The following is a 6,544-nucleotide window of genomic DNA, read 5'->3' as shown; positions in this document are numbered from 1 at the left end:
GGCAAGTGGTGTTCACAGGTGGTTTGCCATTGTCTGCCTCTGCATCTCACCCCTGGTATTCCTTGAAGGTCTCCCATCCAAATATTAGCCAGGGCCAATCCTGCTTAGCTTCTGAAATCTGATTGGCTAGCCTGAAACATCCATCAGTCTAGCCTGAGCCATCCATCTCAGGGCTACTGTATGGATGGGGTGGTTTAATTCCCTTGCTACTCTCAATGGAAGATTTTGAGGGAAAATTATGCATGATATAAGACAGGGGTGGCCAAACTGTGGCTTGGAAGCCACATGTGGCTTTTTCATACATATTGTGTGACTCTTGAAGCCCCTACCACCCCATTAGCTGACTTGGAGAAGGCATTTGTCTCTTTAAATCACTTTGCCAAGTCAAACCAACTGGTGGCTTGGAGAGTGCATTTAAAGTTAAAGTTGCTTTCTTTTCCCCTCCCCATTTTCCTTCCTTCCTTCCTTCCTTCCTTCCTTCCTTCCTTCCTTCCTTCCTTCCTTCCTTCCTTCCTTCCTTCCTTCCTTCCTTCCTTCCTTCCTTCCTTCCTTCCCAGCTCTCAAACATATGACATTTATTCTATGTGGCTCTTATGTTAAGCAAGTTTGGCCACCCCTGGATTAGCCCAAGGTCACTGAAGGTAGGCAGGGTAGGTATTCGAACCAGATCTCTCAAATACTAATCCAATGCTCTCAACCACTACACCACACTGGCTCTTAGATCTGAACTCAAATCTCTTATATCTTAGTTCAATAGGCTACCTATTAGACCATATTTTCAGCTGCCCAAAGTATATTCTCATCCGTTTGAGTCCTCACCATTTGAGTACCCACTCTGGGTAAACTTGAGTCAGTCGCACATGCTCAGTCTCATCTACCTCCCGGTATTGTTATCAGGATAAAATGGAGGCAAAGAGAACAATGTCAGTTGCTTGGATCACCAATGAAAAGAAAGGCAGAGTATAAATAGAGAAGATAAAATACAAAGTATGAGGGGTGCATCGATATAGGTCATTCTCATCATGAAAGTGCAGTAATCATTGAGGTGATTAAATCTGATGGAAGATTGGGGGGAAAGTTCTTTTCTTTTCTGTTTAGCGGCATTTAGGAACTTATCTCCTTTTGTGGTTAGCCATAGATCTGCTAACATACTTTTTCCTTCTGAGGCAGTGGAATTGCTGCTACTGAAATTATGGTGTCTGCCAGGGCTTTTTTTTTTAGAAAAAGCCCAGCAGGAACTCATTTGCATATTAGGCCACACCCTATGATGTCACCATTGTTTCACACAGGGCTTTTTCTACAAAAAAAAAGTATGAATTCTCTCATGGATTGCTGCCTTGACTCTCTCATGGATTGCTGCCTTGACGTGGCAAGAGGGCTTGTGCGGTTCAATGAGGCTGTGGACTATGCCATGCAGGGCCACGCAAGATGGACAGGTCACAGCTGAGAACCCAGACTAAATGTGATCCACTGGAGAAGGAAATGGCAAACCACTCCAGTATCCTTGCCAAGAAAACCCCATGAACAGCAACAAAAGGCTAAAAGATATGGCGCTGGAAGATGAGCCCTCAGGTCAGAAGGTGCTCAATATGCTACTGGGGAAGAGCATTCAAGTAACCACAGAAAGAGTGAAGTGGCTGGGCCAAAGCCAAAAGGACGCACAGCTGTGGTTGTATCTGCTGGTGAAAGAACAGTCTGATGCTGCAAAGAACAATACAGCATCAGAACGTGGAATGTAAGATCTATGAATCAAGGTAAGCTAGATGTGGTCAAACAAGAGATGGCAAGACTAAACATCAACATCTTGGGAATCAGTGAACTAAAATGGATGGGAATGGGTGAATTTAACTCAGAGGATCACTACAACTATTATTGTGGGCAAGAGTCCCGTAGAAGAAATAGTGTGGCCTTTATAGTTAACAAGAGAGTAAGGAAGGCAGTAATGGGAGACAATCTCAAAAATTACAGAATGATCTTGGTCCGTATCCAAGGCAAACCATTCAATATCACAGTAATCCAAGTCTATGCCCCAACCACTGATGCAGAAGAGGCTGAAGTGGACCAGTTCTATGAAGATCTACAACACCTTCTAGAATTAACACCAAAAAAAGATGTCCTCATCATAGGGGACTGGAATGCCAAAGTAGGAAGTCAAAAGGTAACCAGAACAACTGACAAGTTTGGCCTTGGAGAACAAAATGAAGCTGGGCAAAGGCTAATAGAGTTTTGTCAAGAGAACAAGCTGGTCATAGTGAACACCCTCTTCCAACAACCTAAAAGGCCACTCTATACGTGGCTATCACCTGATGGGCAACACAGAAATCAGATTGATTATATACTCTGCAGTCAAAGATGGAGAAGTTCCTTACAGTCAGCAAAAACAAGACCTGGAGCTGACTGCGGCTCAGATCATGAACTACTCATTGCAAAATTCAGGCTTAAACTGAAGAAAACTAGGGAAGCCATTAGGCCATTCAGGTCTGACCTTGATCACATCCCTTATGAATATACAGTGGAGGTGAAGAATAGGTTTAAGGAACTAGAATTGATAGAGTGCCTGAAGAACTATGGTCGGAGGTTCATGACATTGTACAGAAGGCAGCAATCGGTACCATCCCAAAGCAAAAGAAATGCAAGGAAGCAAAGTGGCTGTCTGATGAGGCTTCACAAATAGCTGAGGAAAGTGAAAGGCAAAGGTGAAAAGGAAAGATTCATCCAACTGAATACAGATTTTCAGAGAACAGCAAGGAGAGATAAGGAGGCCTTCCTGAAGGAACAATGCAAAGCAATAGAGGAAAATAATAGAATGGGAAGGACAAAAGATCTCTTCAAGAAAACTGGAGAAATCAAGGGAACGTTTCGTGCAAAGATGGCCATGATAAAGGACAAAAATGGTAGGGACCTAACAGAAGCAGAAGAAATCAGGAAGAGGTGGCAAGAATACACAGAAGAATTATACAAGAAGAATCTCAGTGTCCCAGACAACCATGACAGTGAAATCAATGACCTTGAGCCAGACATCCTGGAGTGTGAAGTCAAATGGGCTTTAGAAAGCATTACTAACAACAACAACAACAACAAAGCAAGCGGAGATGATGGTATCCCAGTTGAGCTCTTCAAAGTCCTAAAAGATGATGCTGTTAAAGTGATGCACACATTATGTCAACAAATTTGGAAAACACAACAGTGGCCACAGGATTGGAAAAGATCAGTTCATATTCCAATCCCAAAGAAGGGTAATGCCAAGGAATGTTCAAACTATTGCACCATTGCACTCATTTCACATGCCAGCAAGGTCATGTCATAGATCCTACAAACCAGGCTTCAGCCTTTGATTGTGTGGATCACAACAAACTGTGGCAAGTCCTTAAAGAGATGGGAGTACCAGACCACTCACATGTCTCCTGAGAAACCAGGAAGCGACTGTCAGAACAGGATATGGAACAACTGATCAATTTAGAATAGGAAAAGGAGTTCGACAAGGATGTATATTGTCACTCTGCTTATTTAATTTATATGTAGAGTACATCATGCGGAATGCTGGCCTGAATGAAACACAAGCTGGAATTAAGATTGCCAGTAAAAACATCAACAACCTCAGATATGAAGATGACACTACTCCAATGGCAGAAAGTGAGGATGACCTAAAGAACCTCTTGTTGAGGGTGAAAGAGGAGAGCACAAAAGTAGGCTTGAAACTCAACATCAAAAAAACTAAGATCATGGCATCTGGCCCCATCACACCTTGGCAAATAGAAGGGGAAGACATGGAGGTGTTGACAGAGTTCACATTTCTGGGATCCAAGATCACTGCAGATGATGACTGTAGCCATGAAATGAAAAGACGTTTGCTCCTTGGGAGGACAGCCATGGCGAATCTGGGCAGTATAATAAAAAGTACAGACATCACCCTGCCAACAAAAGTCCGTATAGTCAAAGTGATGGTATTCCCAGTAGTAATGTATGGCTATGAGAGCTGGACCATAAGGAAGGCAGAGCGCAGAATAGATGCTTTTGAGATGTAGTGCTGGAGAAGACTCTTGAGAGTCCCATAGACGGCAAGAAGAACAAATACTTTGGCCACCAAATGAGAAGGGAGCACTCCCTGGAGAAGATCCTGATGCTAGGAAAGACAGAAGGTGAAAGAAGAAGGGGACGGCAAAAGATCAGTTCATATTCCAATCCCAAAGAAGGGTAATGCCAAGGAATGTTCAAACTATTGCACCATTGCACTCATTTCACATGCCAGATGAGATGGCTGGACAATGTTACTGATGTAACAAACACGAATTTGAGCAGACTTCGGAGGATGGTGGAAGACAGGAGGGCCTGGCGTGACTTTGTCCATGGGGTCGCAAAGAGTCAGACTTGACTGTTCGACTGAACAATAAATGAACTCATTTACATATTAGGCCACAACATGGATGCCAAGCCAGCTGGAACTGTGTTCCTGTGCGTTCCTGCTCAAAAAAAAGCCCTGATGTCCACATGTTGAAGTACAAAGGTATTGATGGATCCTGTCATCCCCTTGGATCTTTTCACTGTGCAAGGGCAAGTTCTGTACTTCATCCAGTTTAGCCAGGGTCCTTCTTATATATCAGAAGCCCATCTAAATAAGTGGGAAGGAACAGGAATATAATGCACCCGAGACACTACATTTAAATGTATACAGAATGCATATTCTGGTTTGCAAATCAAAGCAGTTGTATGGGGGTGGTTTTGTGATTTCCCTTTTTCTTGATGTTCCTCCCCCCACCACCACCACCTTTATGAGATGCAACTATAACTTTCTCCCACCTTGGTTGAGAAGCTGTAATCAATTATCGTTTCTAAGGAACTTTGGGACTAGGAGAAGCGCAAAGTTTTATTGTAATGAACCTAATTTGTCAATGTCAAAACAAGGTACATAAACTGAAACTCTCTTGGAGGGTAGAGCATTAAAGGAAATTAATCCTTAAAAAGGGCTTTCTTCTCAACTTGTACATGCTGTAAAAGCTGCCAAAACGTTTACACTCCCCATCCCTCTCACTAAGTTGCGCATCCCAAATAGTCTGCATGGTAAAGCCTGACTCTGTTCCGACATCTTACACTCTGGTTCAGTTCTATGCTCAATTCTTCCCCCTGCTGGGCAGTGCCAGAATAGAAACAAGCTCAACCATTTTTTTAAACGCCGTGAACACCAGCCATTCTCTCACCCTTGCATTTCCCCATTCTTCCTTTTTAAAAAAGTAATTTATCTGTAGCAAGGCTGAAAATTATTCTGGCAATTTACCAAAACCCAGATGAAATGTTGCTAAAATAGTAATAATTCCTAATTCTGGGGAGGGCTGGGGTAGGAAGGATACTGATGGCCAGGAAGTCCGGGGTCAAAATCTTGCCTCAGAAAAAGCAACCTCGCCTACTCCTGTGCCTTTCATAGCAACAAGCATTGGATTATTGTGAACTAAATTATGGACTAAACCAGGAGTGGCCAAACTTGCTTAATGAAAGAGCCACATAGAATAATTGTCAGATGTTTGAGAGTCATAAGACATAAACATCAGATGTTTGAAAGCTGGAAGGAAGGAAGGCAAATAGATGGAGGGAGGGAGAGGTGGAAAGAAAGCAACATTAAATGCATTCTCCAAGCAGCCAGCTGGCCTGGCTTGGAGAAGTGATTTAAAGATACAAGTGCCTTCTCCAAACTGGCTGATAGGGTGATGGGGGCTTCGAGAGCCACACAATGTTTAAAAGAGCCACATGTGGCTCCCGAGCCACTTTTTGGCCACCCCTGGGCTAAACCAAGGTCTGAGATCCCTACCTTGTGTTAGGCCTAAGTAGGGTTGCCAGGCAATGCCCAGCACTTGGCTGGAGCTTGGGGATTGCTGGTGTGGAGAAAGATGTGAGGCGGTTGGTCTGAGTGTAAATGGGAAGTTACATGCCAGCAGGTTTGAAGAGAAAATAGCTGTGATCAAACTCCTGGAGAAACTTGGCAACAAGGAAGTGAATGTCTGTGGAAATTGCAGGAGGGACTGCATTCAGTAGGGTTGCCAAGTCCAATTCAAGAAATATCTGGGGACTTTGGGGGTGGAGCCAGGAGATATTGGGGGTGGACCTGGAGCAAGGTTGTGACAATTATAATTGAACTCCAAAGGGATTTCTGGCCATCAAATTTAAAGGGACCGTACACTTTTAAATGCCTTCCCTCCATTCAAAATAATGAAGGATAGGGGCACCTTCTTTTGGGACTCAAGGAATTGGACCCCCTGGAGCCAGTTTGGTGTAGTGAGAGCCAGTTTGGTGTAGTGGTTAAGTGTGCAGTCTCTTATCTGGAATAACCGGGTTTGATTCCCCACTCCTCCACTTGCAGCTGCTGGAATGGCCTTGGGTCAGCCATAGCTCTTGCAGAGTTGTCCTTGAAAGGGCAGCTTCTGAAAGAGCCTCTCAGTCCCACCCACCTCACAGGGTGTCTGTTGTGGGGGGAGAAGACATGAGAGATTGTAAGCTGCTCTGAGTCTCTGATTCAGAGAGAAGGGCGGGGTATAAATCTGCAATTCTTCTATTC

The sequence above is a fragment of the Heteronotia binoei genome, chromosome 4, assembly GCF_032191835.1.
Source record: "Heteronotia binoei isolate CCM8104 ecotype False Entrance Well chromosome 4, APGP_CSIRO_Hbin_v1, whole genome shotgun sequence".
Taxonomy (NCBI): domain Eukaryota; kingdom Metazoa; phylum Chordata; class Lepidosauria; order Squamata; family Gekkonidae; genus Heteronotia; species Heteronotia binoei.
This window is presented reverse-complemented; position numbering follows the sequence as displayed.